Source organism: Pelophylax lessonae, assembly GCF_965119305.1.
Source record: "Pelophylax lessonae genome assembly, chromosome: 4".
Taxonomy (NCBI): Eukaryota; Metazoa; Chordata; class Amphibia; order Anura; family Ranidae; genus Pelophylax; species Pelophylax lessonae.
The window spans coordinates 591,782,552-591,808,198 of record NC_138771.1 but is presented as its reverse complement, the minus strand read 5'-3'; the positions used below and the strand labels follow the sequence as shown (position 1 = coordinate 591,808,198).

Sequence of the window (25,647 nt, the reverse complement as noted above, 5' to 3'; positions counted from 1 at the left end):
ACACGAGCCAAATGCCGGGGTGACATCGCCCGGTTCACTAAAAACCAGCCAACATTCAGCCTGTGTGTATGGCAGCTAGTCTGACAGAAGCTGGCCATTCAGCTTCTGTTAGACGAGCATGCTGAAAAACGAGCAGCCGGGGGGTTCTCGATCAGCTCTCTCAACCATTGGTCAAAAAGCGCTGATCAGAGTGTTGTGGAGGGGGGGACACAACAGCTTAGTGGGGGAGATTGCTGTACTAACGTCAGATAGTTAATACAACGGCTCCAACCAAAGCTCACAATTTTTTATTTTTTTTCGTTCAATCCTGTGTACCAGGCTTTAGAGATATTGGTGATAAGATCTTTGGTAATGGTCTACACACATGATGCCACTATTATTATTGTTGTTGAGATTCTACTTGCCCCTTACATTTTTAATATATTTTGTATTATGGATTAATGAAGTAAAAGCAATGGGGACACACCAAAGCAGTTAGAAACAAACAAAATTCCAAGGCAAGTATGAACAGAGGCAGTGACTATGCTAGAGAGATCTCAGCCATAGGGACCTCATTAGGTATGAGAAGCTAGCAGATAACTGAGCCCACTGGACTACATCTGTAGTCTCCATCCAAAAAAATCACCTTTAGGTGTAATTGTTGTAGCACTGTATCCATTTCCCAACAAAAAAGATGTTGGAATTAAAACTTAAAGTGCATCTAAACCTAAAAACAAATATGTAATATGTAGGAGCTTAGGATTGCTTAGATGTAGTGGCTGCATTAATTTTCTTTTTTTTAGTCTAAGAACATTTTTGGCAATCACAGAGATGTTGATCTTGCCAGAACTGCAATGTCCTTGTTTCTTCCTGTGAGCTTAACAGATCTTAAAAACAATCTTATCCTTCTTGTGCAATTTGCTATTCTAAAATAATAAAGAAGACCTAATGTAATGGGGAAGGCAGATGTGTTTAAAGTCAATCGAATGTGACAACCATGGCTCCCTCCATAGATGCAGTGGACGAGTAAAAGCAAACTCTCAGGGACAGGATGTGTGATATTCGCAAGATTACCAGGTCAAAATAAAGTGAAAATGTTTGTTACCCCAGAATTTCACAGTCCTGGTATGTGCCTGCTGTACCATGTACTTGTTTGAGAAAATACCTTGTTCACTTTGCATTGCTTCTTTCATGTGAAATCCCTAGTGTTTCTGCCAGTTCCTCTGCTTTCCTATTAAAAACTGACCACGCTAAGCAGGAGATCATAACGTGATCAGTTCTCTAGCTATGCGAGTAACCCAGCCTGCTCTCCTTCAATGATCAGACTTGTCCTGACACACCTCCTCTGCAGAGTCTTTAACTGGGAAGCTCAGTGTACTGTTTGCTTCCCCTCCCCTAAGCCCTTATCCAGCTGAGAACAGAGGGAATGTGATCAATTATAAAAAGGAACAAAAGGAATTTACATTTTTTTTAGCTATACATAAATATTTTGCCTTTAATTTCAATTTTGAACTGATTGGGTTGTTTTATAGGGTGATCATTTACAATCACTTAAAATCTGAAAAAATTAAAAATTTTGGATATACTTCATCTAATGACTGGTAAATTGCAATACATTTTCTCCTGAGGTTTAAGTTTTTATGGTTTGTATAGACATCAGCAGGAATATATTTTCTGTGTTCAATATTTTCAAAATGAAAGGGATATAAAATACTGTACATTACAGTAAGCTGTAGGAATTTACCCACAGCAAGTTTACAAGTCATACAAAGTTTTTGAGTGTCAACACAAAGGTAAAGGCTCAAAAGAGAAATAGTAGCACACAATCTGAAAATTAATAAGGACACAAAGTCAAAAAGTGAGAGATAAGCTGATTGGGAGTCCATTAGAAAGAAAACACTTCCTGCAAATGACGGACTTCCTCGATAGGGAGGGAGATAGTGAGCGCCTTGAATTTCCACTGGTTAACCTCCAACCCAGTGAGGTACGCAAATTGTTCCAAGGTACGCGGCAAAATGGGTAAGGTAGTTTACAGGGAGGTAAGCAGGAATATTTGCACACTTGAATCAACGTATGTAGGAGAACGGAGGGAGGAGAAAAGAGCAAGATTCTCTGGCACTGACCTATCCTGACCAGGCAGCAACACCAATCGATTTCCCCAATAAAGCTGGTAAAGGGGGTGTTTGGAGCAGTCACACAAGAACAGCCTGATTTGACCCTTCCTAAAAAAAAAACCTTCTTACTTCTTCAACAACCCCTCCAGTTTATATTATCTCCCAAATATACTCAATTCTTTCTTCCTTAACCCATCCAAACTTTCCAAAACTGTCTGCTTGGGGAATGCCCCCCCCCCCCTTTCTGGACAAATTTTGTTTTGCTATCTATTGTAAGGTTTTGGCGACACCAATTCCTCTTTCACCCAAAATAGCATTGCTATCAATGATCCTCGGCTTAATCACATTAGCCAAGAAAGACACCATACAACATTTCCTTTCCGTTGCTAGACCGAATTTTCCCATGATATTGGAAATCAACAAACACACTTTCCTTGGCAGATTGGGTATCAGAGTTGGAAACTATAAGGGACTTGGAATGTCTGTTGACACAAGAAAAGATAGGTTGGAACATTTTTGAAAAATATGGCCTCCATGGTCAATATTCTGAATCTACATTTAATGACTGGATTACTGAGTAAAGTTGGGTACATGCACATAGCAACAGATTCCTGCATCCACACAATTGAGGTGAATGCAGGAATCCTGGCTGCAATGGCTGATTGAATGCAGGTTTTCCAGTAGTCCCGTTTGACTGATCAGTTTCTGTTGAACAGGGCACACATACAAAGATCTAAATTTAGCTAGTCCCTGATGAACTGGCCACATTTCGATCTGTGTGTACCCAGCTTAACCCTCTTTCACCTTTCTAGAGCCATGATGGAGTTCCTAACCCCTCCCTTCTCCTTTCTCTTCCAAACTCATCATACCCCTTTAACACATTGCCTCTCCCTTTCTTTTTTTCTCCCCCTAGTCATTCTCTACTCCTAGTACCTATTTACTATGTTCGCTACTTTAATTGAGACTGTTCTAATAACCTAGACAGTTTTAAACTTAGCTATATACCTGAAGCACTCAGAATATTTGTGAAGGCTAAAGTTTAAGCAGACTGGTCTAGCCCTATATTGATAAGCTATAAAACCTTGTGCATTTATTAGGGTGACTGTTACTTTAAGTGGATATTAACCCTTTGCAGAATGATCCCTCCTCTTAACCTCTCCTCCAGTCCTGTACGTGGATAGCGCTCTTTACATACATGTGTCTTTAAACTCTGCACAGGCCACTTATGGAAGGACTTATTGTACTGTCCTTTGTTTATGGGTCACTCTGAAAGCTGGTTACACTTGGGCACTTTACTCAGTTGATGATGGGCAACTTTGCCCATGTTCAATTCATCAAGGTATTGCAGAATATTGTATAAAATTCAGTGAACCTGAACTTAGAAGCAAATCCCACTGACCTTTATGGGGGCAAATCCTTTTGTTAAATTTTGGCCATTTTTAGAGCTAAAAGGCAAGCTACTGTCAAAAAAGACATGGGAAGTTGGGTACTGTCATTGGGGACATGTATGAACACCAACAAAAAATTCATACCAGACCCAAAGTTGTTTTCCTGCATTTTTCATTGCCAGCATGCTCTTTTTTTTACATTTCAGTTGTCAGCAGGGAAGCCTGCTAACAGCTGATGAGTCATTGGTTGTTAAGGGCGCAGCGGCCCACTCCTTAACAACCAGCTTATCTTCACACAGAATTCAAATCGGTCGATCATTTTGCGACCGATCCAAATTCAAATCGTTCCAAAAATTTGGAATTAGTTTGAAAACAAATAAATGAAAGTAAACTATTTTAGCAAAATGTGTTACTATTTCATTCATGGATTTGGATACATCCAAATCTCTGAACAACCGAAAATGTGTCCAAATTCATATTTGTACCAAAACTAATTGCACATGTCTAGTGACACCTGATTTTATCTTTATCAAATGGTAATAGACCTCCTGCTTTGACCGGGCAGATTGATAATGGCCAGTAATTTTACTGATGCAAAACTGTCCTGCTGTTGGCCAGATTATATCAAGCTCCTGTTTAGAATTAGGAAACCACAGATTATACAGTAGTGTAAATTGACCAGCAGCAGGACCATTTAAAGTCAAAGGGCAAGGTCCATATTAACTAGAGACAAAAACCACAGGCTGGGGCTTTACAACAAGAATGAAAATACCACAAGTGATACAGAAGTATAAAACTGGCCAGTATTTGGCCAAAATGTACTAAAGACAAAGATACTGGTAGATGTTTACCTACAGGAATTAAAAGACTGCAGATGATACAGTAAAGTGAAATTGGCCAACTAAAGGACAATTTTGGTATGCAAAGGTAGGCCCAAATTATAAGAGACAAAGGGCACACCAGGGGATTTATTACAAGAATTAATAGACTTCATAGTAGTAGTAGACAGCAGTGTAAACTTGGGCAGCAGGCAGAAAAGTTTTACTTAGGGATAATAGGCCTAAGTGGTGTATGTGTAACTTTTATTTTTATCTATGTGGATAAGGGGTACAGCGAATGTGACCAATATTAATGATGTAGTAGTGTTCTGCAAACAAAAAGGCAGTTACAAGAACAGATGGTCAGTTAGGGTCCTTTCACACGGCCGCTCCGTGTGTCCGCAAATCATCCTATTTTTTTGCGGATGATTTGCGGACATAATGTAAGTGAATGGCACTAGGCATGTCAGCGGAATACCATCCGCTGACATCCGATTTTCCTCCTTTCAGTTCTGTTCCGTTTTTTCGAATGGAACAGAACCCTATTTTTTCGTCCGTGTAAAAAACGGAAAGGAAGGAAAATCGGATGTCAGCGGTGTCATCCGCTGACATCCGCATTGCCATATACTTACATTATGTCCGCATATCATCCGCAAACGGATGGGATGATATGCGGGCACACGGAGCGGATGACACAAATGTCATCCGCTCCGTGAAAAAAAAAAAAAAAGTCCCGCAGCGGACTAAAGCAGCGGAGCGGCCGTGTGAAAGGACCCTAACAAGTGAATGCTCCACTTTGAGCTCCTCAAAGTTAAGAAAGGCTCTGTCAACATGAAATTAAAAATAAAAACACAAAAGAAATAAAAACTTCAAAATATCACCCTGAAACAAAATTCCACTTTTTTAAGTAAAACTTTGTGACAAAGGGGACAAATAACAGTTTAACCTTACAAAAAGGCCATATTTATATAAAAAACCAACAAATCCGTAAAATATATGAAGACCCAAAAATACCAAATCCTAAAACAAAAGCCCCTATTATAAGGAAGTCTTGGAGCAAAAGAAAGAAAAAAAACAGTTTGCTATAGATAGGACAACTGCTAAAAGTTTATACTGACCTCAAATCAACAACAAAAGACAATGTAAATGAAAGACAAAAAATCCCCAAATAATTAGAACACCAACAAAAGTCAACAAAGGGGCTCATAGCACAAAAAGCTAGCAATCAGAATTAAAGTACAGTTTTCTAACTGACCCTAATCCCTCCCTAATTTCCATATGCATTTGTTAGCTTTCCCTACAACTCCCAATTCACTGACATATAGGGGTTGAATTGCTAAAGGCAAATAGCCTGTGCACTTTGCAAGTGCAGTTGCACTCTGCATGGGAATTTACTCAAGAGCTTTGTAAATGAGATGATGCTTCACTTATCAAAGAATACCCAATCACATGCAAGGTCCATGCACATGATTGGATAATGGATGTCAGCAGAACTTCAACTCATTTACTAAACTTTGGGACTAATTTTCTTGCAGAGTGCAACTGCACTTGTAAATTTAACAGTCTATTTTGCCCCATTGACTCTGGGTGCCCCCCTCCTTTTATAGTGATGGGGTTGAATAAACCAAAGGGTTCTTACTGGTCCCTCGAAACCAGCTGACCATATTTCAAAGACCATGCAACATAGTTGGCAGGACAGGAATTGAGGGTGAATCTCTCTAACAGAGCCCTTGAAAGCAGAAAAAACCTGACAGGGGTTCTAATCCTTCCCCACAAAATTTTTGCCTGACATACACTTTGCCAAGAAGAAGACTGCATCAGACTAATATCAATTCAGGCATCAGATGTATCAAACAGGTAAACCAAACATTGGCTTCACCACTAAAGTGATATTAAAGTGGTGCTGTTGCATTGTTATTTGTCGAATTGTTTTATCTAAAATACCTAGTTGATCCTCCCAGTTCCTGTTTCCCCCCCTCTGTGTGCTGACCATGATAATCATGGCTGCTGAGCCCTTATCACCGTGGTCAGTTTACATGTCTCCATCATCCGCAGTGTTCTGAGGGTCTCTTCCTCTCCCATCTCCCACTCCCTCCTTCCCTGTCAGCTCCAGTCTGTGTCTGCAGAGCTGATCTCCTCCGAGCCCCTCCCCTCTCCTCCTGTCTCATTTCAAATACATTACATAACACAATGACTTGTATCTTCTCTGTTTTAGCAAGATATTCACTGCAGAATATCATTTTTTTTAAATTATAATCCTAAATACCTTTTTACACAACTCCTCTGTGTGGTCACATGATCTGCCTCTGCTGGATGACATCACTGGGAAATCTCAGCTCCTCCCACTGCTTTTCTTAGATCGATGAAGAACAGAGGGAGATCATGTGACTGCACAGAGAAGCTGTGGAAAAGGGTATTTAGGATTACAATTTAAAAGCAACACACACACTGCACTTTATAGCTTGCAAAAACAGAGATGATACAATTAATTGTGTTATGTGACTTTACAACCTCTTTAAGTTCTCAATTTGTAAACGCTTTCAGCAGTTGATTTTAATCCTTGCCTATGTTCCTATTTAAAGGAGTTGTAAAGGCAGAAGTTTTTTTTTTCTATCTTAATGCTTTCTATGCATTACGCTGTAAAGCCTTCTGTGTGCAGCAGCCACCTCCCCCCCCCGCACCCCTAATACTTACCTGAGCCCCATCTTTATCCACCAATGTCCTTGAGTCCCTCCGGGACTCTGCCTCCTGATTGGCCGAGACACAGCAGAGGCGCCATTGACTCCCACGACTGTCAGTTAGCTATTCAGGAGAAAGAGGGGATGGGGTCGAACAGCAGCTCCGTGTCTGAATGGATACACGGGGCTGCAGCTCAGCTTGGGTTCCCCCATACAAGCTGCTTGCTGTGGGGGAACTCGACAGAAGGGAGGGGCTGCGAGCAGAAATGAGGGACCCGAGAAGAGGAGGATCCAGACTGTCATGTGCAAAACCAACTGCACAGAGGAGGTAAGTATGTCATGTTTGTTATTTAATAAAAAAAAAAATGACTTTACAATCACTTTAAGCTAGTGCCGTGACCACTGCAACAGATTTCCTGTTTTAGAGTGGCTCGGCTCCTTTCTTTTGCAACATCCTATGGCGCTACCCTTGCATGCAGGGACTAGGGTTGTGTCTACCTATACTGTATAAAAACACACAGCCCCATAGCCTAGGATGGCAAGGCACTCCCATGCTCCTCTCCCCTTCTCCCCTTTCTCCTCCAAACTAACAGACTGACTAGAGACTGAATTGTCCATTGTTATCTGTTTCCTGTGCAGACCAGAAATTCAGGAAAGCAGCACTGAGAGAACAGGAGCCAGCAGCACTGAAAGATGTAAAGTTCAAGTGCTGGGGTAAGAGTTTTAACTAGATTACTAGGGATTCTTTTTTTTATTGTGCTGAACGTGTTAAACAAAAAAAATAAAAAATGCTGAGGGTTTAATACTACTTTAATATGTCCAACATTGCTGTGACGTTGATTTTTGTGTAACAAAAGGAAAATCCAGAAATCCAGATATTGGATCAATATATAATGATCAGGGAAACTTATAGGTGAATGTGTCCAGCATTTGAAGGAACACTTATTGCGTCACCATTCTGTACCCTGTTACCCCTCAGTGCCGGAGATGACAACATTCACTCGCCACCCAGAAAGCAATTGATAAACACTTGTTCAGTGCTGATATCCTGATTACAATCTCTCCGCAGATCTAATCAAAGTAGAACATTCTGTGTTTTTTTTGAAAAACAAATAGATGTTTTGCCTCTTTGTGTATCAATGACCTTGTTAAAAAGAAGGCTGCTTTCCCACAACAACAAGAGACTATTTAAAAATCTAAAAACATAGACAATGATCATGATGCTTTGTTTAAATCAATTGTCAATATAAATGAATCTCTATGGACAGCGGAATAAAGAATTCCGGCAATAAAATTCCAGCAATTACTCTTAGAGGGAAAAACTCACAGGGAGCTCTACCAACAAGGCAAATGTTTAAATTATGGAACAAGAAAGTCATTTTTCAACTGATGACAGGTTTTTGCCATGTCCCTTTTTTCTCATTTGTACGGCTTGCACATAAATGTCTGTAGCTGCCAGTAACCAAAGAAAACCCAGCTGTCACTCTCTCTGGCCTCTAATGACCTAGCTGTGCAATCTATTATGTGCCTAGACCAGCCTTTCTCAACAAGGATTCTGTGGAACCCTACGATCTCTCCAGAAGTTGTTAGGGGTTCCTTGAGCAGTGGGCAACAGCAGATCGATCTCCTGCCTGATCATCAATGTGACTTGGCACTTTGCTGACCATTAGTGTAAGGGAGTCCTTCTCCCACTGACCACTAATTTAAGAGGCACTTTTCCACTTGTGACCAGTGTAAAGAAGCACTATGATGACCACCAATGTAAGGGCTCACTTCTAAACAGACCACCAGTGTAAAGGGCCACTATAAATTGTAATGTCTCCGTTTCTTTTCTGGCAAATATTATTATTGTTTATATTTGATAATTATTACTAAAAAAAATGTTGTCATGTTTAGAGAGTTGCTAAAAATAATCTAATTTAAAATGAGCTGTAGGTAAAATCATTTTTAGCAGGGGTTCCCTGGGACAAGAAACTGACTTCAAGGCTTCCTCTGGGGTAAAAAGGCTGAGAAAGAGAAAGACTGGCTTAGACTTTGGGCATTCATTTGTTTGCATGTTCTTAACAAGCAGTATAAGAGCTTTAAAACAAATCCTTACTGACCACTGTAGCTGTAGGCACTGTGGAGTAATTAATCCTTAAATTCAGAACAGACTGAAGACTAGTTTTTGTGGGTTTTCTATGACTCTTTCATACAAATGTTCCTTCAATTTGTTTTTGACCTTTTAGTAAAAAGTGTAAAATCGAACTGCAATGTATCTCTATGGGCAGCTGACATGAATGAATGTGTTAGCCTAATTCAGGCCTGTTCAGGTTTCTTTGCTTTTGTAGACCTCACTTTGATGTTAGATGGAATAGTCAAATGCATGTCCATTTACCGTATATCAGTTTACTTTTCAGGTCATCAGGTAGGGATTATATGGGTTCTTTTTTCCTCTATCACAAGATGTAGAATAAAACAAAATGAACATGGATGTCTGGCCAAACTCCACATAGAAAATAAGGGGAACAAAAGCTATGATTTCATAGATTTGAAGACAGATTTCTTTGCAATGCCTTTGGCTACTGAGGTGACTATTGGCTTTTTCTAATTTTCTTTTTCTGTTTGTTTAGAATATGCAAATACTTTAATGTATAAAGTCTGGGCACAGGTTCCCTACAAATGTATTATCTATTTATTCAGCAATGATTCACAACAAGGTAATAATTATTCAACAATAATTTGCATCATATTGGGCAAATCCATAGAAATTGTTCACCCAGTTACACAAGCTGATTGGATTTTCACTTTGGAATCAAACCCTTACCAATTCACTTTCTACTTTTTTCCCAGAGCCCTGGTCCCCCACAATGATTTCCATTCAATGAATGAATGAGTCAATGCACAAGCACACCTGATACTGATGATTCGATGCATTGCCTTATGGGTGTGCTCAATCAAGATATCCTTATTTGGACTTGATGGTGTCACCCAAAAGGCTGTGTGCTATGTCAGCAGTTATACATCACCTTTAGCTTTTGGGCAAGTCAACTAATGATGGACTGGGACCCATGTTCATTGAAATTGCACATGTCAGGGGAACAAGAATGGTAATAAAGAAATGGACTGGTTAAACGAACCTATGCCATGCTTGTGATCCTATTGCTTGGCAGTGACATCAGTGCTAGAGGGCAAATAAACGCATTACCTGTTTGTATGGGGTTGCTCCCTTACTGGCTGGAACAGAGAAGCCTTGTTCCCTCACTGGGCAGAAAAGAGAAGCATCATCCCTCTCCTGGCAAGGGGGATACTACAGAGATTTGGCCAGTGAGTGAGTGATACCGTAGAAACAGGTAACTTCCCTAGTAATCCAGTCTCTGGCGAATTGCCACCGATACCTAAATCATCAGTGAGGCACAGGCCTAAAAAGGTCCCTATTAGGATCAAATGATTGTTTCAGATTCTCCATATTACTGGCAGAGTGAATCCAAGAAAACTCACTCATCGCTAGAATGGTCAGACCCTTAACGCCTTGAGAGAGTTCACACTTTTCTGGCTCAAGGAAAGTTTCCCTGCTGTTTCTTGGCTTTGCTATGAAGTAGTGAGACCTGCTAGTATTAGCTCTGTCAAATTTAATCTCTGGGTTAGCCCTTAGTAAATACCTCTGTTTGTACTTGGCACATACTTAAGAGGATGCTTCGGGATTCAATAATAGGCCTGGGTTTATGAGATCTTACTGAACCCCTTGGACAGTTTTAGCTCTGAACAAACTACTATGGCCAGCACCGAGCAGCAGTACAAAGGGCTGGAGGACAAAGTTATATACAAACGTTAGAATACAAAAGAAAGAATGAGAGATTATTTCTTATTGTTGTTATGAGTTATTACATTTTGCCATATTGAACAGCAGAATTCAAGTCTACTGCAGGACTTGAGACTGTCCTGGGAATGTTGGTAAGTGAATAATTGCCTTGCCTCAAGAAAATAACTAGAGAAGAGCTATAGAGAGTTAAGACATCCCTGTCCTTTCACCAGCAGAGAATCCTGTGCTTAGGGTCAGGAGGCCTACAATGACTTTGGTGAAATTAAACTCTACAATGCATCAAGGCTCCACATTTACCTAAGTAAAGACACTATGAGAAAGCACACATAATGACAACTTGTGCTTGTGTTATGTCATCTCATTCCCTGGTTCTCACAGCTGTGGAGGTATGTTCCTCCTGGAAGGACTTACAGTGAGTTATTATTAATAGAAAATGTCTCTTGGGTTAACAAACAATTCTCTTTGTGAAGTCCTAAAGCAAAATACATTCCTTCATAGACTTGAAATATAAGGCGTACTTGATACCTTTCCAGGTACTTGGCTATAGGGAGCAAGTCATGACACTGTCTGCAGCTGCACTTAGAACTAAACTGACTTGCTGGATTTAAGCACACTGCCTGCTTCACATCAGCAAGGGGAGCAGGCAAGCCGAAAAGCACCCAATAGATTCAGTGCTGGCTGCATTGGAATCTGGGAGTTGAATTCAGGAGGCGACTGACGACTTCTATAGACCAGTGGATTAAAACTCCCAGTAGAGACAGTGATAAGAGAGGAGACAGAAGCTGAGGGCTGCCATGAGGTAGCTGAAGTTAGCACATTTTCCAGTCGGCAGTGTGCCCACCCCACACAAGCTAGCAGCCTGAGCGGAGAATGAGGCCTTATGCACTGGGGGGGGGGGGGAGATAGAGGGAAAGTGGATGTGAAAGCTCAGAGACCGAGGACTAGGTCATTGCTGCACAGACACTGGAGAGCTGTAGTCTGGAGGACTGAAAACCAGAGTTGCACCCGGCCAGTCAAGAGGGCACCTGAACAGTGGGACATTCATGACTGTATTGTTGAGTTGGCCAAAACGTGCTTTGCTGCTATCAAAGACTGAGCATCTAGGGATTAGACACTTGACTAGAAGCCTATATCAATTCATGCAGATTCCACTGGGACTGTATTCATGTACACCACCATAAAGACTCTGCCCCAATGTTAGCCAGCTGAATATTCAGGGCATAGAACTGTTTCTTTAGATAAGCTTCTCCACAAGAACGCCATTCACTGCCTATAGCAAAAGGACACCACTGCAGTAGATCTTGGTTTTAGTCTAGTCATCCCTAGAGTGCACTCAAGCAGTATAGTATACTGGTGGCAGGAAAGTTATAACAATACTATTTACCTTTACAATTGATGTGGTTTGTGCCATTATTAAATGCTGATTTGCAGTTTATTTGGTATAGATGGATCTAACTGCTTAGATCATTACTTTAAACTACTACCATGTGGTCATTTTTTCTGTCTGGAGAACTGTGTTAGACTTACATTCTACTTGTAGGTACATATTGCCAACTACTTCAATTCGCAATTCTTTACCAGCAACCAGACTGGTGTTTTTTCCAGATACTGAATTATAATTGCAAGCAAGCAGAGAAGATTAATGATTTGAGGTTTGCACCTATTACTGGGATTAAAAGCTTTACATTTAGACTGCTTAGATTTCTTTCATAATATTTTCCATTTTTTTTCAGTTTTCATTACAAGCAGGCTAAAGAAAAAGTGTATAATAAAGTATTAGAAGTCAAAATTTCCCCATCTCAAATATGGACCAGTTATAAAAAAAATCAGGACATGAGACTGCATCCTCAATCAATGTTCTGTGGAACCGTAGGCTTCTGCTAGACGTTGCTAGGGGTTCCTTGAGTAATTAGCAGTTTCTTCCCCCCAGTAACTGATGATTCCAGTGATCTTTTTTTTATCAAGTAGAACACTTTCCACTGAGAACCAGTGTATAAGATCCCTTCTCCCAGTGACCACCAATATAATGAGTCCCTTTTCATCAGACCACTAAGGAGCACTTCACTGATAACCAATGTTAGGGGACACATGTTCACTGGCCACCAATGTGAGGGAAAAAAAGGGGATAGAGGATACGCTGACTTTATATAGATTGATGCACTTAAAAGTCCTGAATATTGGAAAAAATGTGTGAAAAAAATAAATAAAGTAAGCTATCTAAGGATCAAGTAAATGCTTGCGTGTGATATGTTTTTCAAGGCTAGAATCTTTGGAAAAGAAACCCAAAAAAATGTATCACTTATATAGTGTATATGGATACAATGTAAATTAACATTTGTGAAAAAACAAACATCGAATCATTAAGTGCCCATTCACACTACCGCGACTTGTCAGGCGACTGGTCAGCCTGACAAGTCGCGGTCCATGCAGTGCTACGGGAACCGTTCTAATAGGAGCGACTCAAGTCGCTCCGACTTAGAAAATAGTTCCTGTACTACTTCGGGGCGACATCAGAGCGACTTGCATAGACATTCATTATATGAAGTCCGTGCAAGTCGCGCCGAAGTCGCGGTGCACGCGACTTCACAGGTCGCCCCCGAAGTCGTACCGCAGTAGTGTGAACCGGCACTTAAACACATTCAATGTATGTAGCAAATATCACAGAGTGTGTAGCTAAATACAAATCAAAATATTGAGATAACAAAACAAAACAAAATAACCTCTGTGATAAAAGAGAAACAGTCAGAAAAAAGTCCAGTCCCATGAAGTGAGAGAAAATCTACAGCCAGTGACACAATGTTAATCGTGCTGAGATAGATAATCTTCCAGGTGCTCAGTGTTCCACCCTCGTGCTGATTAATAAAAGCTGGCCGCTTACCAAAAGGCTGCGGTCATGCAGCATGATAGAAAATTCCACCAATAATGAAACAGCTTGGGATCAGGCTCCAACGCAAATCAAGGACCCAGCCACAAAGGTTTGTATAGAGGGCAACAGATTCACTCGTTGTGAGATAAAACCATTTGCAGAGAAAAAGGAGTGCATTATCTATAAAAAAGTTGATTCATTAAAAAACTATTGCACTTACGTCAAACACAAAACCATGGAACATTCAAAAAACAGATGTGCACGGCCACCTGCAGTGCGGATGGTGCAATAGTGACAAGCGTGGCTACTCCGACCCACGCGTTTCCCCCTCTTACAGGCGTCAACTGGGAATGGAGTGTGAGGGAACACTACAATTTAACCACTTCAGCCCCGGAAGGCTTTACCCCCTTAACGATCAGGCCATTTTTTGTGATTCGGCACTGCTTTGCTTTAACTGACATTTGCGCAGTTGTGCAACGCTGAACCCAAATACAATTGAAGTCCTTTTTTTCCCCCACAAATAGAGCTTTCTTTTGGTGGTATTTGATCCCCTCTGCATTTTTTAGTTTTTGCGTTATAAACAAAAAAAAGTGTCAATTTTGAAAAAACACCAATATTTTCTACTTTCTGCTATAAAACATTCCCAATAAAAAAATTTAAAAAATCTAATTTTTTTACCAGTTTAGGCCAATTTGTATTCTGCTACATATTTTTGGTAACAAAAAAAAATCCCAAAAAGCGTATAATGATTGATTTGCCCAAAAGTTTTAGCGTTTACAATCTACGGGATAGATTTATGGACTTTTAAATTTTTTTTTTTTATTAGTAATGGCGGTGATCAGCAATTTTTATCAGGACTTCAACATTGCGGCGGACAAATCTGACACTAAGTGACACTTTTTGGGGTCCAATGACATTAATACAGTGACCAGTGCTAAATAATATGCACTGTTACCGTATAAATGACACTGGCAGGGAAGGGGTTAACACTGGGGGTGATCAAGGGGTTAAATGTGTTCCCTAGATGTGCTTATTAACTGTTTTGGGGATTAATTGAACAGAGGCAGAGAGAGATTGGTGATTCAGCTTAGCTCAATCACATGATCTTTCCCTGCCTCTCTGACAGGAGAGCTGTCTTACATTGTTTACATATCAGACGGCTCTCTTATCAGTTTTGCCGAAGATTGCGGGAGGCCGGCGGCGATTGAGCCCGCTCCTCCCGCGGTCTGCCTCCCGCTGTGTCTAATCACAGCGGAAGCGTGACTCTGGCGGTGCGCACATGCCGCCAAAACCAGGTAGATCTACGTGATTATGCGCAGCCGAGCCTCCCTGCCGCAGTAAATCTGTATGGAGCGGTCGGCAAGTGGTTACGTTTCTGCATTTCATTTGTGGCTGTAATAATTATTATCATTAATATTTCCCTCATAATATTAATATTTTTATTACTGGAAATAATTTATTAGCATGAAGTTCTTTAGAACTGATAGTTATTTCAGGGGTTCCGGGGTTGGGAAAGGCTAGCATATGGTGTCTCTGGGTTCTTCTGACAGTAGTGGTAACAATAATTTACATCAGCAGTGGCTGATTAGGTATTTCACATCCACAAGGGTGGAGGTACAAAACACCTACTGTCCATACAATTACAGTTTCGACTCCTCTGAATCTCTAACTATATACACAGTTTCACAGTTGAAACAAAGTATTAGAGTTTTTCACCCGTCATAGGCAATTGTGTTCAGTCATTCGCAATATCTGTGCTACACAGCATTAGCAGCTGCTTGACTATCAAAGTCTTGATCAAATCAAACTTAATAAAAAACACAACTATAACCTGCTGATAGGATAATGAAAGAGGGGCAACACACCAGAGAGGTAAGTAGTATTAAATCCTAAACCAAAAATGTAATATATTCCAGCTTATCAATCATAAGAGGTGGTGGCTGCATTCATTTTCTTTTTTTAGGGCTTTCTCCCTCTGGATGGGGGGAGGGGATATACCAGCAAATTTAGGTGCATTAACAATTTCAAGCCAAACTCCAATTAATATCTTTTAAGCAGTTACAGCAACCCCGCCCCCAGCAGTTGCCAATGTTTACATCTACTGACAGCAATGCATACCTCTCCCGACACCACTGTGTACCTCATAGTGGTATCGGTGTCCCACGGTGATGGTGACACACTGTGTGCCACTATGTACCCCCAGCTGACACCAATGTGCACCTTCAGGCCCAGTAATACCAATATGTACCCCCAGCCTTTCTGACATCAATTCATACCCCACAATGACAACAATCTGTACTCCCACCTCCAATAATGCAAATATGCACCCCACCTCCCCTGAAGCCAATGTCCCAACCCCCCCCCACACTTTCACCATTGATTCCCATCAACCTCCCACTGACACGAATGCTCCCCTGCCTCTACTGACACCAATGTGTACACCCACCTCCACTGATGTCAATGTTTCCCTCCACCCCCACCGATTTCATTGTTTCTACCATTCACACCTATGTTCCCCTGACTGACTCCAATGATTTGTATTTCTTCTTTGCCCCACTGACTTCTGTTGACCACCGACATCAGGTCTTACTTCCTCCTGATGACCACCGACATCAGGTCTTACTTCCTCCTGATGACCACCGACATCAGGTCTTACTTCCTCCTGATGACCACCGACATCAGGTTTTACTTCCTCCTGATGACCACGGACATCAGGTCTTACTTCCTTCTGATGACCACCGACATCAGGTCTTACTTCCTCCTGATGACCACCGACATCAGGTCTTACTTCCTCCTGATGACCACCGACATCAGGTCTTACTTCCTCCTGATGACCACCAACATCAGGTCTTACTTCCTCCTGATGACCACCGACATCAGGTCTTACTTCCTCCTGATGACCACCAACATCAGGTCTTACTTCCTCATGATGACCACCGACATCAGGTCTTACTTCCTTCTGATGACCACCGACATCAGGGAATTTCTCAACCCATGTTTTGCTTCCACTGACTACTGATGCTAGGGATTTTTCTTTCAAATGACTGCTGATGCCGGGCATTTTCTCATGCCACTGACCCCAGGCCTTTTTTTCACCAACTGATCACTGACCCCAGGATATTTCCCTACCCCATTCACTGACCACCCACAATAGGCATCTTTTCTACTCTCTGGCATTTTTGTAATCTCACAGAGACCACTGATGCCATACATTTGTTCTCTTTACTGAAAAATGCTTTTTTTTTAGGCTCCCTTGATAATGGAGCAATTTTTTTTCTGACTAACCACCAACGTAAGGGGCCAGCAACGTGTATTACATACTCCTGGCTAATCCATTCTGTAGACGGCTACACTTCATACGCTATGTTGCCTGCTACGTAGTCCTGAGTGTTTATTTTCTCAGTTGCTCGTTGCTGTGAAGTTTGCAGTTTTCTTTAAAATTAAAGTGTAACTGTGGCCAAAATAAAAAAATAAATATATGATGCAGTCTGTCACTAGCATTAACACAGCTGTCTTTGTTTTTCAGAGTCCCCTCTGTAATGTAGTTTTATTATCTGTTAATCCAGCCAGTAAATCTGTTGTTTTTTAACTTCCATTAACAGACTAAACTGTCTAGCAAAAGAAACAGTTACAGGGTTGGAAAAAAAACATTTATCTCGGACAGAGGTGCTTACAATGGTCAGCTTTTATCTCTTGTAAAACCTTATCCGAAAACGAATAAACCTGCTACTATAATGTAATTGAATAAATAGCGGTAGCTGGAATGTAAAGTCCATCTAAATCTATTAGACCAACTAACACTACCCTGTCCACAGGGTGGCAATACTGCTGCCCAAGGGTGGCTATAAGAGCTGCTGTTAGAAATCACGGGGCTCAGTAAAGATTACCTGGCAGCCCCCCACCCCCCTGCATTTCATTTATTAAGACTTTTATTTACTAAATATACACTAAAATCATTATTGGTGGACACAAACATAACAGAGAACCTGTCTGAATTAGCCCCTTTTTAATTGCTTTTTACATTTTTTTTTACATGTATATATTTTTTTTAATTTTACAATTTTTTTTAATTATTTATTAATGTTTAATTATTACTTTTTTTAAAAAACGTATTATTTTTTTGCAGGACGGGGAAGCCTGCAGCGCTGTGGGAGGGGCGCACATAGGAAGGGCGGGGGATCAGAAGCAGGCAGAACAGGGAGGGGGATCGGTGTTGGAGAAGCAATTACAGGAATGAAACTGGCTTTCAGCTCCTTCAAAGAGCTGCACAGGGATTTCTTCTGTCATTGCCCCTCCGCCCAATCGCACTGATTCCCGGTGCTGTTGGGGCCACCCCCTGTGTGCCTGGTCCCCCCCCCATCAGCGGCCCTGGTGGCTATGCTGCTCCTTGAAAGATACAGTGGGGGAGCAAATATACCCACCCACCCGAAGACGGAACTGAATTACTGGCCAGATCAGAAGGTGAAAATAAAAAAGTAAAAAAATGAAAACGAATGCATTCATTGTGCATATGGCTTGGTAAGCTGCATTTTTCTTTTTTGGATGTAGATATGTTCTTCTTTAACCAGTTCTGGAGCGGAAGGATTTGCCCCCTTAATGACAAGGCCATTTTTTGCGATTCGGAACAGCGTTACTTTAACGGACAATTGCGTGGTTATGCGGCACTTTACCCAAATAAAATTGATGTCCTCTTTTTCCCACAAATAGAGCTTTTTCTTTTGGTGGTATTTGATCACCTATGCGATTTTTTTTTTTTGCGCTATAAACAAAAAAGGGCGAAAAATTCTGAAAAAACCCCCCAATATTTTTCACATTCTGCTATATAAAATTCCCAAAACAAAAAATTTCAAAATTAAAATTTTTTAACATTTTAGGCCTATTTGTTTTCTGCTACATATTTTTGGTAAAAAAAAATCGCAATAAGCGTAGTTTGATTGGTTTGCGCAAAAGTTATCGCGTCTACAAACTAGGGGAAAGATTTATGTCATTATATGATTATATGTTTTTTTTTTTTTACCAAAAATATGTAGCAGAATATAAATTGGCCTAAAAGGATGAAAAAAATAGATTTTTATTTATTTTTTTTTATTGGAAATGTTATATTAAGGGGGCAAATCCTTCCGGTCCAGAAGTGGTTAAATAGAAAACTATCTTTGGATAGATTTTTACTCCAAAAGCATTTTAATAAAATAAATTTGATTAAATAAAAATCTGGTTTAAATAAAAAAAAAAAAAACTGAATTAAAAAAAAAAAAAAAATCATAGACTTTTACCCACCCTGGCTTCTGATCACCTAAGACCAGAACAGAAACGGGAGTGGGTACCTGTCAAAATCGGGTACCCGCTCCCCCACTTCTCCCCAAAAGCTCAGTTTCACAAACAGGTGACCGGGAAGAAGCCTTAAAGCTTCTTTCCACTTTACTAATAACAAATCTGTTTTTTTAATTTTGTTAATTTTGTATGGAGTAGCGAGGGATTAGAGCGCCTGTCAGGTTTTTATCTCTGTCTGTGTCACCCAAATTATTTTTTGTCCTTTTTGAGAGTGGTGAAGGGTCAAGTTTATATTACTGTATTTCTTTTGGGGAGATTTCCTCTCTCCTTGTGCCCCAGCAACCACACAGGAAATGAATGTAAATTTCTCCAAAGAGAACACATGCAGCAATAAAACCCAGCCAAGGTTCTGACACTTCCACACTTCATAAAACCTAAAGGGTTTTTAAATCCAAAAATGTAATATATTGCACATCATTAGATGTGGTGGCTGCATTCATTTTCTTTTATAGGCTTTTTTTCCCCTCTGTTTTCTCCTAGTGATCCAGCCAGTAATACGCGTTCTGTATTAGGGTGCCTACACACTGGATGATGGAGCAACAGAGACGCCTTTGGGCGGCAGCATTGTCAGTCTGGTGGTGGTGGTGGGGGGTGTTAGATGTACTAGCGGATTTAGACTGATTAACAAGCCCGAAACTCCAGCTTTTAACCACTTAAGGACCAGAAGGTTTTGCCCCCTTAATGGCCAGGCCATATTTTGCGATTCGGTACTGCTTTACTTTAACTGACAAATGCGTGGTCATGTGACTCTGTACCCTAATGCAATTGATGTATTTTTTTCCCCCCACAAATAGAGCTTTTTTTTTGGTGGTATTTGATCACCTGTGCGATTTTTATTTATTGCGCTATAAACAAAAAAAGAGTGACAATTCTGAAATAAACAAACAAACAATGTTTTCACTTTCTGCTATATAACATTCCCAAAACATTTTTTCATCCTATTAGGCAAATTTGTATTCCGCTACATATTTTTGGTAAAAAAAATCCCAATAAGCGTATTTTGATTGGTTTGCGCAATAGTTAACGTGTCGACAAACTAGGGGAAAGATTTGTCATTTTTATATATTTATTTTTTTTACTAGTAATGGTGGCAATCTGCGATTTTTAGCGGGACTGCGACATTGCAGCAGACAGATCGGACCCCTAACTGACATTTTTGACACTTTTGGGGGGACCAGTGACATTACTACAGTAATCAGTGCTAAAAAATATGCACTGTTACTGTAATAATGACACTGGAAGGGAAGGGGTTAAACCAGGGGTGATCAAAGGGTTAAGTGTGACCCTAGGGGGTGTTTTCTAACTGTATGGGGGAGGGACTTGTGGAATCAACACAGAGACCTGTGGTCCTAAATAGAAGGAGCACAGGCGCTCTGTGATCATTTCAGAGAGAACAACGGTCTGCTGTGTTTGCAACAGCAGACTGCCGTTCTCTCTTTACGGGGAGCGATCGTGGGTGCCCAATGGCAATCGCGGCCGCCAGCCCCATGGAAGCCCGCTGCATAATGGGGGCGGGTACGTGCCTCCAGCGGAGCGTGTGTGCCCCTAGGAGCGCTCCCGCCATTCGTGCAGTATATCTGCGATGGGCAGTCGGTAAGTGGTTAAAGCAGTTAAAGCAAATAGTTTTTTTTCCTTTTTGGATAGAGGTTTTCCATACATAAATGATAGCCGACCACTGCAAGCACCCCTGTCAGTGGTAAATGATTTGCCTCAATCCTCTAACTGCTACATCTGCAGGACAGCATGTTCTGTGAAAAACAACAGGCTTACTGGCTGGATTGCTATGTGAAAATAAAAGAAAGGAAGCCTTAAAAAGAATGCAGCCATCACATCTCAGAATTGGTAAGCTGCAGTATAATAAATGTTTGCTTTTTGGTTTAATTCTGCTGTAATCGCTTTCGGAACGCTCACCGCAGAAATACTGCGCCAGGCTGGCCCTCCTGTGCGAACCGCCATAGGTATAAGTCAGTCTCGCGTCTGCATCTAGGCAGTGGGGACTCCGATGCACGGGACAGGCGGCTCCGATTGCTGTAAACATCCCGTGATCGCTCCCCACTGAGAGAGAAGAACTCTCTCTGGAATGATCACAGAGCTCCTGTGATCCTTCTATGTAGGGTCACAAATCTCTGTGATCATTTCACAAGCCCCACCCCCATACAGTTAGAAACACGCCACTAGGTATACATTTAACCCTTTGATCGCCCCTGGGTTAACCCCTTCCCTGCCAATGGCATTATTACAGTAACAGTGCATATTTTTAGCACTGATTATTGTAGTAATGTCACTGGTCCCCCCAAAAGTGTCAAAAATGTCAGTTAGGCTTCCGATCTGTCCCCTGCAATGTCTCAGTCCTGCAAAAAATTGCAGATCCCCGCCATTACTAGCAAAAAAAAAAACAATAAAAAGGACATAAATCTTTCCCATAGTTTGTAGACGCTATTACTTTTGCGCAAAGCAATCAAAATACGCTTGTTGCAATTTTTTTTTACAAAAAAAAATGTAGCAGAATACAAATTGGCCTAAAATGTTAAAAAATGTTGATTGTTTTGAATGTTATATAGCAGAATGTGAAAAATATTGTTTTTTATTTCAAAATTATCGCTCTATTTTTGTTTTTTTTTTAAGCGCAAAAAATAAAAATCACACAGGTGATCAAATACCACCAAAATAAAGCTCTATTTGTGGGAAAAAAAGGACATCAATTTTATTTATGTACAGCGTCGCATGACCGCGCAATTGCCGTTAAAATAACTTTGCTGAATTGCAAAAAATGGCCTGATCATTAAGGGGGCAAATCCTTCCGGTCCAGAAGGGGTTAAAGGGTTTAGCACTTCTCCATGAAAGTGAGATTTTACCTTAATTTTGGCAAGGGAGGTTCCCATAACGTCACAACACATAGTAATCCTGATTTCTGTCTGCTATGTACCTCGGCCCTTCCCTATGATGTCATGGATCCCCAGATTCTGCACATAATAGAAGTCATAAGCTATGCAGGAAAGGGTTAACTATTAGCACTGTGCAGGGGAAAGCTCATCCCCATTGTCACTGGTTCTTCTTTTTGTGTTTCCAGCACAGAACATGTTGTGACTCCTCTGAACCCTGACCCACAACAACATGCTTTTGTATCTTTAGAGAAATGAAGAAATAACTTTATAAGGATGGGATTTTCTATAAGGCAGTACACTGAATGTATTGTTCCTGCTTTCAGTTACCGCCTGCAGCCCCGATGACAGAACGCACTTCATTGTCTCATGGCAATAATGTTCTTACTTCATCCACCAATGGGATGATAGTATCACCAAATGTCATGGCCGAGATGACTAACGGAAAGGATGCTTGAAGTAGCATATTTTTATTGAATGACTATATGCTAAGCAGCCTGGCAAACATTCATCATTGCTAAAAGCAGAATTAAACTGCACTAAATATTTTTTTCTAATGGGCCCCTAGGAGGTTTATGCGATAATGTGATAGTATGCACGGCATGGTAGCACATTATGGCAGACGTAGCTGTCAAACGAAGCCCTCCAGCGTTGTGCTTGTAGGCAGATGCAGTTCAGCCTCTCCGCACAGGTGGCGCTGTTTCGCTATATAGAGGGAGGGGATGCTAAGGGGAGCTCTGGTTCCTCTGAGGCCACTCTAGGTGTCATTAAAGTGGAGTTCCACCCAAAAGTGGAACTTCCGCTTTAGGGAGTCCTGACCCCCTGACATGCCACATTTGGCATGTCATTTTTTTTGGGGGGGGGGGAGCGGGTACCTAGTTTTGACAGGTACCCGCTCCCACTTCCGCTCGGAGTGCCGCGGCGCCCTGAACGGAAGTTCTCCTCTCCCCCTCCCTCCCTGCAATCTTCTGGGACACGTCAGAGGTCCCAGAAGATTGCCGGCCAATCAAGACGCGCAGCGCGACTCGCGCATGCGCAGTGGGTACCCGGCTGTGAAGCCGCAAACTGTCACAGCCGGGTTCCCACAGCAGTGATGCCGGCGCCGAGGGAGAGGATCGAGGCTTCGGGCGGCCGCATTGCTGGACCGTTGGACAGGTGAGTGAATGGCTGGAACTCCGCTTTAAGGCATTGTTCCGGCCTCCCCCTCCAAAAATTAAAAGTCAGCAGCTACACATACTGTACACATACTGTAGCTGCTGACTTTTAATATTAGGACACTTACCTGTCCTGGAGTCCAGCGATGTCGGCACTGCAGCCAATGTTTCCATCGGATGTTGGGTGCTGCCGCCGCCATTGCCTTGCGGCTTCAAGGGTGGGTCCCTACTGCGTATGCACGAAGCTCGCTGCGCATTCGGACTGGCTTCAGATACACATTGCAAGGTAACACATCTTGCCTACCGGGCACTTTTACCGCCCTTCCTGCCAAGGCCAATTTTCAGCTCTCAGTGCTGTCACACTTTGAATGACAATTGTGCGGTCATGCAACACTGTACCCATATGACCTTTTTATCATTTATTTTCACACAAATAGAGCTTTCTTTTGGTGGTATTTAATCACCACTAGGGTTTTTTTTCCTTTTTTCTAAAGAAGTGAAAAAAAGGCCAACATTTTTCATAGTTTGTTAAAAAAAGGTTGCAACATCAAATTTTTGGACATCACTGATGTGCACTGATGGGCACTGATAGGTGGCACTGAGCGGGTCTGATAGGCAGCACTGAAGGGCACTGATAGGTTGTGCTGATACACAGCACTGATAGGCGCCACTGATGGGCACTGGTAGGCGGCACTGGTAGGCGGCACTGATAGGTAACACTAATGAAGAGACTTTGATGGGCACTATTGGCAGCACTGGTGAGCATTGATTTGCAGCACTGGTGAGCATTGATTTGCAGCACTGGTGAGCATTGATTGGCAGCACTGGTGGGCACTGTTTGGCAGCACTGGTTGGCACTGTTGGGACTGCATTGATAATCAGGACACTGATAATCAATACCCTAATTATCAGTGCAAATGTCCCTTTAACACAAGCCAGTTATCGTCTCTCTTCTCCTCTCCTCGTGCTGTCAGCCTGAGGCAAGAAAAGCCAATAACCGGCTTTTGTTTACATCTGTGATCAGCTGTCATTGGACACAGTTGATCATGTGGTAAAGGGCCGCTGTGATTGGCCCTTTACCCCGATCTGTGATTAGCTGAGTCGGAAGGACAGGCAGTGCGATCACAGGAGAATGTCCATGTGCGCCCTCCCGGCAAAGTAAGCCCGCTCTGTATGCGTCTTTCGGCTATAGCGTGGGCGGAAGCTGGTTAGGGAAATGCACAGCAAATAGGATTTTAAAGCAGAACTTCAGGTAAAATTAGCAAGATAAAATAACATAATATGCTATATATTTACCTTCTTTTTAGAGATTATTTCCCATGTAGCCCAGTACCTGACAAGAGAGGATCAGCTGGTGCTGTTGCTATACAGACCTAGATCTAACAGAGACTCATAGGCCTCTTTCACACGGGCGTTCCGTATGTCCATATATCACCCCATCCGTTTGCAGGTGATATACGGACATAATGCATGTCAATCGCATTGCGGATGTCAGCGATTTGCTACCTTTCAGTTCTGTTCCATTTTTTGGAACGGAACAGAACCCTATTTTTTCTTCCTTTTAAAAAAACGGAAAGGACGCAAAATCAGATGTCCGCATATCATCCGCAAACTGCAGACATACGGTATATACACACATATCTGCAACCACCTTCTCATCCCAGCCGGGTGTGTCAAAGAATGCAGAGTTGTTCGTAGGGTCCTGGATATAAGAACAGTAAACTTGACACATCAGGGGGCCTCAGTCTAATAAGCAATATCATTCAACCTGCTTCCTCTGAGCCCACATTGCCCTGAATCAATCTTTAAAGTTGAGTTCCACCCAAAAGTGGGGCTTCCACTCATCTGCTTCCTCCCCCTCCTCCAGTGCCATGTTTGGCACCTTTCAGGGGAGAGGGGGGAACGGCTACCAATTTTTGACGGTGCAGTCCCTCAGAAGTTAAGGCCCCCCCCCCCCTTCCTTCCACCGTTGCTGAGCCAATTAGAATTTGCAGCGCCCTTCACGCATTTGCAGTAGGGAACCGGCTGTGAAACTGAAAGTCTTCATTTCTGGTTTCCCTTAGAGCGAATGGCAGTGGTAGCACCCGGCAGCCTATCTGAAAATCGGCTGGGGTGCTGACATCGTGGGCTCCCTGGACAGGTAAGTGTCTATATATTAAAATCAGCAGCTACAGTATTAGTAGCTGATGACATTTAACTTTTTTTCCCCAGCTGGGACACTGCTTTAACTGGAAGGTGGAGGAGAATGAAAACAGTGATGAGCTCATCTCTCTCTCACTCTGCTTATTCCTCCTATCAGCATGATTCTTGCCAGCACATGAACCCATTGGCTACTTGTGCTGCTTCTTCCTCTCCCCTGCAAGCCTTGTGTTTACAGGGATTGCAAGAGGCTGACACCAGTTTAGATTCCAGTAAGTACAGTGCTTGTATTTCAAATAAAATACATTTAATGATATAGTACTGGTTACAGAGCTGCATTATTATGTGTTTATATCTGACTAGAGTCCAGCTTCACACTTTAACAATTCACAAATAATGCTGCCCGCAGAGTTCGGCAGGTGTGACGCCTGTGTGAAAGAACCCTTCCAGTTATGTCTCTGGGTCAGGAAACTTAGGGAAATCTTCCCAATGGCAC

At 41.8% G+C, this 25,647-nt stretch overlaps 1 protein-coding gene across 1 annotated transcript in view; it reads right to left on the bottom strand.

Annotated features, from left to right (window-relative positions):
• The window catches only part of LOC309553561 (uncharacterized protein), a 309,714-nt gene that overhangs the window by 194,267 nt on the left and 89,800 nt on the right, over nucleotides 1-25,647 (bottom strand). The window lies entirely within an intron of this gene.